Below are 11,881 nucleotides of genomic sequence, written 5' to 3' on the forward strand. Positions count from 1 at the left end.
GCTAGAGTTTATATTTTATGACAGACTAGTAGCCCAAGTTATTAGGGTATGAATCCCCAATAGGCATAAATATTAGAGCATCTGAAAACAAAGGAGTTTAATGCATTTTATTTAAAGATAAGCAGTGTTCTATGGAATAAGTAATCAGGGACAAAGAATACAATTGAGCAAGCTAAAGAGTCAGCCATTTAAATCTTAAAATTAAACCTGAAATCAAGCAATCAATCTTTGGTAGAATGTATGATCAAATGACGGCTGTATACAGTTAAAGCAATGCAATAACTACCTATTTGACAGAGTTTAGGTAAAACATTAAAAGTGACTGAATAATTAAGGTATAGCCACCCTCCCTACAAGTAGCCAACCTCTTGAAAAGACACATCTGGAGAATGTGGGGATGTTTAGAATTCCTTCAATTCCTCTTCAGTTCCTCTTGACTAGTGAGCCAGCCAAAAGGTGCCTCAGGAGAAAATTCAAGACAAAGAAATAACTAAAAATATCATTTTATTCAAGAAAGCTATCTCTGTCTGATTTACAAAATGCCCCTACCTTTAAAAAAACAAACCAACCAACCTCCTTCATTGGTTGTATTGTGTTTTGTTTTGTTTACACATAGCTTGAATTATAAATAGTGGCCTAATTTTAAATTGTCACAGCTGAGATGGTCAGCTAGCTCAGGTAAAGAAAGCACTGCCTCAGGATAACCAAGCAAGGACCAAATGCAGGTTTGCCAAAGGGATTAAAAAAAAAATTCAATTCCGTGTGCCTCTCTCTCAGATGCTAACTTTAGTGGAAAGGTTCTGTCTCTCCTCTCTTTCTCCCAGTATATTCCCCTTCTCCTCTCTTCCTGCTTCCCCTCCTCTCTCTTTCTTCTCCCTCCTTTCCTCCCTCTGTACGCCTCTCTTTCTCTATCTTTCTTCCAATTTATGTATGTTGATAAAGAATATGAGAAAGGGTGTACTGTTTCCCATAGTCAGTTTATACTTGCCCCCTCTAATAGAACTAGCAAAAAGAATTAGAAACCAAGGTGTTGGCAGTCTCTGCTTGACTTGTGTGAGCTGTTTTAAAATGTGAGCGTAGACAGAAAAATTCCATTTCTATGAACGAGTTCAGCCTTAGAATAATCCTCAGGAAATGCATACACACGCACATGCACACACACACACACACACACACACACACACACACAATTACTTGGGGAACAAAATTTTAATCTAGTCTATAAAATGCTAAGTCAGGAAATATATTCTTATGAATGAAAATTATAGTTTCATGAAAAAACATTCTTTCCAAAATATATATTGCACAGACTTTAGTATTCGTGGTGCATCCATAATGGGCAGAAATTTCTTTGAAAATTGACATCTCTGAGTGGAATATCAATTCTTCTGTCTTTCTGTCTCCAAACTCCTTTCTCACTGCAAGAAATAATTTATTTATTAATTAAAAATTGGTCTTCAAAACATGGGAGTGGCAGCACTTTCTCCAAAAATAATCTAGAGATACTATTTTAGTTTACATAAACATCTAATCGTTCATAATAAAAATAAGAATCACACTGATTTTTCCTGTGCCTGTCCTTACATTTTAAACTTTCTTAATTTTAATTTTAGTAAATCTAAACTTACAAGATTATATCTGCAATATCAAATTAGGACACAGCAAGCCACCTCCCCTCTGCAACTACCCATTTTCCCAGTACACGCAAGACATATGATAGAGTTAGTGATAGAGTTCTTTAAAAATATTCATAGAAAAATTATATATATATCCATATATAATAATGTACCTTTCTCTTTCATACTGATAAAACCTTAAAAATACAGAAAGCACTTTCATAAAAATTCAAATAAAATAATTTAAAATTATGACATATTAACTTCTTTCTTTAATATTTACTCCTGTCAAACATGCCTTCCACCCCAGGTTAATATAACACCCTGCCGATCTTGATATCAGTTTTACTTTGTCAGGTTTTTTTTTTTTTTTAATTCTGTACAGATCTCTTCTCTAGGTGTTGGTAAAATACTAGACCTAGTTTACCAAGGTAGAAGAAATCTTAAGCATGTATCTTTTATCTCTGAACTCCAGCTAGAAGAGTAAGAGCTAATTAAGAAAACATACATGTAAAAATACTTATTTGGATTTGACCGAATTAGATACCAGGGCTGAGCTAACTGGTGTCAAAAGGGATTGCACGCATCACCTCTGTCTTGTTAGCACTGGGTTCTCATCAGCAGTTCACCATCTAATAGCCTCACCTCTTTGAGCAGACTCCTGAGGTGCACCCAGGTACTGCTGTCAATGCTGGTATTCCAAGCCTTAGGAGGCTCAGGGTTATTTCCAAGCCAAGTCTCAAGCTGGAGCAAAGTTACAAATCACTTGCCTAAGGTCCAGTCTCCACACTCTAAAATGAGGTTCATCACTTGGTGAACAAATGTGAACCTGAAAGAGCCAGTCCGTCATGATGGATCCCAAGTAGCTAACTGTGCATAAATTTAAAATAGAGCCAAGTGGCCATTTGGTGAGTAGAGGTTACACATATTCTTTGAGTTGCCTGAAAACCCTGGAAAACTGTACCTTTCTAACTTTGAGACTTTTCAACACTCACCTGAACCAACCAATCAATCACAGCTTAACTGCCTCAACCAATCAGATCTCAGCTTATTGACCAATCAGAACTAAACAACTGTCAATCTTTCATTTGCATAAACAGATCTGACTGGAAACGTGGGTGTAAACTTTTGTTATAAAATCTGAACCCTCTCTTTGTTCTCTAGAAAGCACCTTCCTTTTACACAGAGGACTGTGGTCTTTCTAATTTGCAAACTGTTCACCAGAATAAAGTCTTCCCTCCAAGTTCTTTTCCAGATAACTTTGTCCACACCTTTATTTAACCTACTTTACATGGCAATTGTGAGGAAAAAAGAAACTATTTTTTTAATAGATCCAAGTTCTTTAGAGATAAGTAACACATGGGTAGAGGTTATATTAATGATTGCTTCTAAGTACTTGCTTCTTAATACTAACAATATATGTCAACAATTTTTCCAAAATAAAGTTAAGAATGCTTGAGAAAATGAAATCTAGTGGTATGGAGGTTACCAGAGCAGAAACATTGCTACTAAATATGTTACAAGTTCAATATGCGTTTTAAAGCTTTATTTTTCTGACTATAAAAATTTTGTTACGATGTTTCTCACTCCACCTTTTGTGGAGAATTTGTTAGGATTAAATTATGTAAGTATGTAAAAAGGCGTTAAGCAAACTAAGCAAATAAATATCATACAAAATATAAGAGCTATCTTAAGTGACAATGTAGACCAAGTTCTTATGCATAATTTTTGTAAAGGTGGTAGAATTTTTGCACCATTAAATTGATGCACTGCTCCCTGGTTCCATCTATGAAACCATTTCTTTTTCATAAAGACAGAGTGTTATTAATGGCCTGATCATTTAAGGATTCTTGAGTTTTAATAAGAATTCTAATATTGCCTCTCAAAGGAACGCGTTTATCTGCTTTTTAAAAAATAATTATTTATTTAAAAAACAAAGACTGCAATGTCTACCTCTCTTAGCTACTGTTGTGTAAATTCACAAAATTAGTTAAGACTGAAACACAATGCTCCTTAAGTCACAATGGATGCTGGCTGATTCTAGATGAAAAACAAATTGTTTGCAAAAGAAACACTTTATCTATACCCTTAGTATGGATAATAAGGGTATATACATAAGGGTATAAATATGTGTGTGTGTATATATATATATATACACATATATATATATGGATTATTGTTGAAAGATGATCATTTAAAGATTCTTGTGTTAGAAAAGCATTCTTTAAATGCATGAGGGTAGTCTGAACTTCTATTTAGCATACATGAAATGGAAATTTCATTTTAATATTGGCAGTGAATATATGAAGGTTAAAAGTAAGATAATCAATAATGCAAATTAAAATATCTCAGATTCATTTTATGTGTCACCATTTCACACTTCCAACTTTTGGTCATTTATAAGTCTAGTGAGAACATTTCATATCGGTTAGTATATCTGTCTTCAAAACAATGGAAATAGGGAAATAACTGTTCCCTGAGGAACAGTTCAAGGTAGTGCCTAACATGGTCCAAGATGATCAGTCACCACACTGCATTTTGAGTTCTCAAGGACAATTAAATGTTGCTGTGAGAAAAGAGTAAGCAAAGCAAGTAGCATGTGTTTCAACAGAGAATATAAAATATTAAAATAAAAGGTTATTGATCAGATTTGCTGTGTGTCTCCTCCCAAATGTCATGTCGAATTGTAATCCCTTGTGTCAGGGGAGGGAACTGGTAGGAGGTAATTGGATCATGGGGGCAGATTTCCTCCGTGCTGTTCTCATGACAGTGAGTTCTCATAAAATCTGATGATTTAAAAGTGTGGCACTTCCCCCCTCACTCTCTCTCTCTCCTGCTGCCATGTAAGATGTGTCTTGCTTTCCCTTCATCTTTTACCATGATTGTAAGTTTCCTGAGGCCTCCCCAGCCATGTGGAACTGTGAGTCAATTAAACCTCTTTATTTTGTAAATTACCCAGTCTCAGATAGTTCTTTAGAGCATTGTGAAAACAGACTAATGCAGTTGTTTGAGGTACAATTGAAGAACAATAGACCTCACATAATTTAGAGTATATAATTTGATGATAAGTTTTGGCATATGTATTCACCTATGAAGCTATTGCCACACTGATATAAAAAATATTTCTGTCACCCCCCCGCCAAGTGTCCTCTTGCCCTTTGTAGCCCCTTCCTTCTGCCTCTACCTGCTGTCTCTCCCAGGCAACCAATGATTTACTTCCTGTTACTGTCAATTAATTTGAAATTCATTGAATGATATTTACATTCAGTAATACAGTATACTCTGTTTTATTACTTGCATCTTTCACTGAAAATAGCAACATTGAGATTCATCAATGTTATTGAATGTATTAACCATTTGCTCATTTTTACTGCTGAGTAAAATGTACTCCATTGTATGGGTACACCACAATATGTTTCTTCATGCCCATGTCAAACATTTAGGTTGTTCCCATTTTGTAGTTGTTACACATAAAGGTGCTATGAGCATCCACATGCAATCTTCATGTAAACATAGGTTTCATTTTGGTTTGGCAAATACCTAGGAATGAAATGGTTGTGTCATATGGCAGATGGATGTTTAACACTTTTCAAAGTGGTTTACTATTTTGTATTCTCACCAGAGGTGTTTTAAAGTTGCAATTTCTCCAGAACTATTTTGTATGGTCAACTATTTTTATTATTTTTAGATACTCTGATTTAGCAGCAGCTAAAACCTCTGTTCAACATTTTCAGCCATCTAGCTTTTGCTTTCTGATAAGTTTCTTGGAGTCCCCCTGGTGCATGTTTAGTTTGGTTCAGTTTATTTGACAATTCAGGGATTCTCTGCTTTTGAATTCATCGTTTTAAGAATGTTCTCCTCAATTCTCAACCACCCTGAAGGCTCAAACTCTATCCTCTAATACCAAAAGCTAGTAACACTATAGCTTTCAGCTTAAGTTCTGCCTACCCACATCATAGACTAACCCTTAAGCAAAAATGAACATGGATATCAGCCATGTTTCAAGGATTGAATTCTAACCAAATTCTTCTCCCCATTTCTTTATAATACATAAATATTCATTTAAAAAATCATTCTATTTGATGATTATGCCCCAATTCTTTAGTTAGTGATATGGTTTAGGCTCTGTGTCCCCACCCAAATCTAATCTTGTAGCTCCCATAATTCCCACATGTTGTGGGAGGGAACCAGTGACATACGATTGAATTATGGGAGTGGGTCTTTCTTGTGATACTGAATGGGAATCACGAGATCTGTTGGTTTTAAAAACAGGAGTTGCCCTGCACAAGCTGTCTCTCTCTCTCTCTTTGCCTGCTGCTGTCCACATAAGGTGTGACTTGTTCCTCCTTGCCTTCCACCATGATTGTGAGGCTTCCCTAGCCTCGTGGAACTGTAAGTCCAAGTAAATCTCTTTCTTTTTTAAATTGCTCAGTCTCAGGTATGTCTTTATCAGCAGCATGATAATGAACTAATACAGTAAATTGCTACCAGTAGAGTGGGGTGCTGCTGAAAAGATATCTAAAAATGTGGAAGCAACTTTGTAACTGGGTAACAGGGAGAGGTTGGAACAGTTTGGAGAGCTTGGAAGAAGGCAGGAAAACGTGGGAAAGTTTGGAACTTCCTAGAGACTTGTTAAATGGCTTTGACCAAAATGCTGAAAGTGATACAAACAATAAGGTCCACACTGAGTTGGTCTCAGATAGAAATGAGGAATTTGTTCAGAACTGGAGCAAAGGTGATTCTTCTTACATTTTAGGAAAGAGACTGGCAGCATTTTGCCACTGCCCTAGAGATTTGTGGAACTTCGAACTTGAGAGAGATGGTTTAGGGTGTCTGGCAGATGAAATTCCTAAGCAACAAACCATTCAAGAGATGACCTGGATGCTGTTAAGGGCATTCAGTTTTATAAGGGAAGCAGAGCACAAAAGTTCAAAATATTTGTAGCCTGACAATGCAATAGAAAACAAATCCCATTTTCTGAGGAGAAATTCAAGCTGGCTGTGGAAATTTGCATAAGTTATTAGGAACTGAAAGTTAATCCCCAATACTATGAGGAAAATGTCTCCGGGCATGTCAGAGGTCTTCACAGCAGCCCCTCCCATCACAGGCCCAAAGACCTAGGAGGAAAAAGTGGTTTTGTGGGCCAGGTCCAGGGTCCCCATGCTGTGTGCAGCCTAGAGACTTGGTGCCCTGCGTCCCAGCCACTCTCGCCATGATTAAAAGGGGCCAAGGTACAACTCAGACCATGGCTTCAGAGGATGCAAGCCCCAACCTTTAGTAGCTTCCATGTGGTATTTACCTTGTGGATACACAGAAGTCAAGAATTGAGGTTTAGGAACTTCTGCCTAGATTTCAGAGGATGTATGGAAACACCTGGATGTCCAGGCAGAAGTTTGCTGCAGGAGCATGGCCCTCATGGAGAACCTCTGCTAGGACAATGCAGAAAAGAAACATGGGGTCAGAACCCCCACACAGAGTCCCTACTGGGACACTTCCTAGTGGAGCTGTGAGAAGAGAGCCACTGTCCCTCAGACACCAGAATGGTAGATCAACCAAAAGCTTGCACCCTGTGCCTGAAAAAGTCACAGATAGTCAATGCCAGCCCCTGAAAGCAGCTGGGAGGGAGGCTGTACCCTGTAGAGTCACAGGGGTAGAACTGCCCAAGACCATGGGAACCCACCTATTCCATCGATATGACCCAGATGAGAGACATGGAGTCAAAGGAGATCATTTTGGAGCTTTAAGACTTGACTGCCCTGCTGGATTTCAGACTTGCATGGGGTCTGTCACCCCTGTGTTTTGGCCAATTTCTCCCATTTGTAATGGCTGTATTTACCCAATTCCTGTACCCCCATTGTATCTAGAAAGTAACTAATTTGCTTTTGATTTTATAGGCTCATAGGCAGAAGGGACTTGCCTTGTCTCAGATGAGACTTTGGATTTGGACTTTTGGGTTAATGCTGAAATGGATTGCGATTTTGAGGAACTATTGGGAAAGCATGATTAGTTGTGAAATGTGAAGATAAGAGATTTGGGAGGGGGCAGGGGTGAAATGATGTGGTTTGGCTCTGTGTCCCCACCCAAATCTCACCTTGTAGCTCCCATATTTCCCACATGTTGTGGGAAGGACCCAGTGGCAGATGACTGAATTATGGGGGTGGATCTTTCCTGTGCTGTTCACGTGATAGTGAATGGGTCTCATTAGATCTGATGGTTTTAAAATGGGAGTTGCCATGCACAAGCTCTTTTTGCCTGCTGCCACCCACATAAGATGTGATTTGCTCCTCCTTGCTTTCCACCATGATTGTGAGGCTTCCCCAGCCACGTGGAACTGTAAGTCCAATTAAACCTCTTTCTTTTGTAAATTGCCCAGTCTTGGGTATGTCTTTATCAGCAGCGTGAAAACAGACTAATATAGGTAGCATCTTTTTTTCCCTTCAAAGTTTGTTACAATACATTTTACATATAGTGGATTTATTTTTCTCACCATCCATTACCTTCTTTATCTACTATAGAATAGCTTAAGTTTGTAACACTTTATTATATCTGTTCATATAAAAGTCACTAACAAGTAATTACTCACCAGGATAAAAAGCCTGTTCACTCTAAGTTGCATGTAAAATTGTTAACCTTGCTTGTCTTTTACTAGTTGGCTTAATTTCAGATTTCAACCTCAACCTACAGTTTAATTTTTAAAAATGTTTTAATATTAATAAAACAAAATATTTGTATATTATTCTTTCGAAAAGATAATTCTTTTGACACCTATATATGATTTAAGGGTTTTCATTAAGATATTTATACTTAAAACAAGCAACAGGCAACACTCTGCACTTAAAAAGTAAAGTTTTAGTAAAACTGTTTTAGGTACACACACGAAAAAAATTAGGTAGTAAAATTGTAAAGATAATGTTTTCTATGTATTTCTCCAAATCATAATTTAACTGCCCTCAAGTGATTTTTTTCTGTTCCATTCCCTGATATTGTTTAAAGAGATGCTATTAGAAAACAAGAAAGAAAATTCTAGCTAAGGGACCATAACTGGTGACTTCTCTGAACTTGGCTTCCTTTCTGGAAAAATAACTCTTGTGCCAATTAGATCCTGGAATTTCCAGTGTTTTTCTAAGGCAAAGTGGTCAAGTTGGTTCAAATGAATTCTGTAGCCAAATTCATAGGAAAATGTGTCACACAGGCTTTCCAAGTGCATATCAGAAGTCATAACATGAAGTTGGGCTACAAGTGAGTAGAGGATTTTCTCCAAGACTCAGGAAACAGATGTGTTGCCTTTTGGGCAGTTGGTAAAGAAATAGCTCAGGAATCCATAATATGAACAATCACCCAGTGCCTTCATTACACTTAGAAGAAGCCCAAACATGTTTCCATACTTTAGAGTGATCACAAATTTTACTGTTTTATTTAGTTTCTAAAATACTGAAATTGACCAATAATCATATCTCAGGTATGTTTTTTAGTATTAGGAAATATTAAAGTCACATTTTCATGCTCCCTTAATTTTCAGTGATGTATAGATTTATCAAAAAGAAGTTGAAACTTGAAAACACTTACGTAGTTTAGTCCCCAATAAAACTCACCAAAATGCTCACAAATCAATACATATTTATTGACCACCCATTATGTGCAAGTCACTGTGCCCAGGGCATAAAGAGTCAGACATGCAGAAATGTAAGTGTAATACAATGGAGTAAGTGCCACCGTAGAGGCAAAAACCAAGCATGATGACAAAAGAGAAGGAAAGAATTTATTCTTCTTGAAAGCGTCACAGAAGAAAGGACATTTGATAAGAGTTTGAAGGATGAATAGGAGTTTTCCCATACACAAAATCATAGAGGGCACTCACTACATTCAGAGAGGACAGCAGTAACCAGGTGATGAGAGAGTAGGGGAAAGTAGCCCACAATGAAGCTATGGCAAAAACAACAGGGGCTACATCAGGTAGAATCACCTGTAGCCAACTAAGAAAAAAACATAGTCACATTGGCATTTTAGATTCATTTTTCAGGTCATTTTTTTGAGAATAACTTTGAGGAAGACAGTATTGGCAGTAAAGAGGCTTGCTAGGGATTGTAGTACTCTGGGTAAAATGTATAAGAATCTAAACTGGGACACAAAGGAAGTCCCAAAAGGAGGTTCCTTTTGGAGGGAAGGAGGGAGAGAGAGAGAGAGAAAGACTAGGAAAAAGGAAGGAGGAATCAAGTCCTACCTTCTTACTCCTCAGATGAGGAAATTGAAGTTCTGAGAGATAAAAGTGGCCTTACCCAGTTTACTGAAGTAACATGTTAGAATCAACCAGGCCAGAGACTCTCTTATATGGGAGAGTCTCACTTGTAGCATTAATAAGGAACTTATAATAGCATCTGCAGAAATTTACTGTCTTTGTTGGTTTATTTAAAAGAGTAATTTTAACCTCAAGAAAAGCATGTGTTACTGATTGGAATGTAATGTTACTGGCCACGTCTTTGTACACATTTTCTAAGACTTCATGATGTTGGTTTAAAGTTTTTCTTTCCTTAGACCAAAGCTCAAGTTTGCTAAACTTCTGTTGCACTACTATATGAGATTCTTCTTTTTATATGTCTATGTGTCTGTATATATCTTGATTATTTTTAAACTTTTGGGGGTTTCTATCCCATGCCCAAAACTTTCTAATAGATAAAATACTATAGATAGCCTACATAAGGTAATATATTTTTAGCAAAGACCACTGCTTATTCACATTTTTTGAAAACACTCTTTATGTACAAGAAGAACCAAATGGGGATGTATTTTCTCATGTCTCCCTCATTTAAATGCCAAGCCTAACTGGGTTAAACACGTTAAGTCAATGATGCTAACTGTTAAATACAAACATGCTCTAATGCTTTAAGCCATGCCTTGGAAAGCATTTAGAATTGAATCGGAAAAGTTAAGAGGACTCATCACAACACACACCAATTATGAAATTGATGCAAAGTTGTTGTTAATATTATCATAATTTCCAGGTTTCTATTTCTGGCCATGACAAAACCATTATTTGTCTCCTGGACTAAAAGTTTTGACATCACTTTTGATTCTGCCCTCTTTTTTGTCCATTATAAGTAATTTACTAGCAGTCCATTTACAACCTCTTCTATAAAACTTCCTTGATCCTCCTAATAGTAATTAATTTTCCCTCATCTCTATTCTCTTAATTCTTTTACCTTTATTATAGTACTTATTAAGCTATAACTTGTGTTATGGCTGTAAAAATATCTGTCTGCTCCATTGAGAGCAAGGGCCATATCTTATTAAATTTTTTAACCCCTACAATGCCTACTTCTCCACTTATGTGAATGTAACTACCAAGCATAGTGTCTGGCATGTAGTAAACATATACAAGGAAGTTAAAACATGTTTTACAAACTTTAGAGATTTTAATTGAATATTATCACAAGACAAATCTCCATAAAGCATTATTAACATTACTTCATACAAGTTCTACACTGCTTACTCCACCAAGTGCAAACTTATTTTTCTCTTGCTTTTTTTATGTAACATATGTATTACCAATTCCTCAAACAAATCCTCTATTCCAGGTATGCTGGCATCTCAATTGATGTATATCCTCATCATTCAAGAATCCCTCGTCTAACAGTTCTGGCCTAAATAGGGATGCCCTCTTCTGCTCCTTTCCAAATCTTACCTAGATTCTAGGTTCAGCTTTGGCCCTGCCTAATCTAAGATACCCGAATAGATTCCTTTGATCAGTCCAACGATTACCTCCTTTTCTGACCTTAATTCCTTTATTTAGAAGACATAACTGTTAAAATTAAATGAGACTATAGATACATAAGACCAAGAAAATAGTAGCTTATTAATTAACAAGATGCATAAAAATGCAAGAATTGCTACATTAAAGCATTCACAATAAACATTACTGATAACTATGAATTTAAGTTTCTATGCATTCAAACTGCTAAAAAGACAGTTTTACCATCAAATTACATACTAATTACAGTTATCTGCTATTTTGAAATATCCTACAACAATAGCAAACTTATTACTGCCTAAGAAGAGAAAGAATTCAACATTTATTCAGATAACATTATGTTAGCCGCAATTCAGAGAACTTCTACACATTCTTTACCTTGTGTGATAATATGCTGCTGTTTTTTGAGGCAGTTTTAGGGTGCTTAAAATTTTTCATCTTCAACTAAAGAGCCTAAGGTACAAGCTCAGGGTGTGATTCATCCTGCTATTTACACAGTAATGCCACATAACAAACTAAA

General features: G+C 36.5%; 1 long non-coding RNA gene across 1 annotated transcript; it reads right to left on the reverse strand.

Moving 5' to 3' along the window:
• Positions 1-1,194: 1,194 nt before the first annotated feature.
• On the reverse strand, positions 1,195-2,580 carry LOC104674744. The gene is made up of 2 exons (XR_749682.1): positions 2,262-2,580; positions 1,195-1,418 (listed from the first exon to the last, which is right to left on the reverse strand). It is a non-coding gene; the product is annotated as an uncharacterized LOC104674744 (long non-coding RNA).
• Between the last annotated feature and the right edge of the window lie 9,301 nt (positions 2,581-11,881).

The sequence above is a fragment of the Rhinopithecus roxellana genome, chromosome 10 (genome assembly GCF_007565055.1).
Source record: "Rhinopithecus roxellana isolate Shanxi Qingling chromosome 10, ASM756505v1, whole genome shotgun sequence".
Taxonomy (NCBI): domain Eukaryota; kingdom Metazoa; phylum Chordata; class Mammalia; order Primates; family Cercopithecidae; genus Rhinopithecus; species Rhinopithecus roxellana.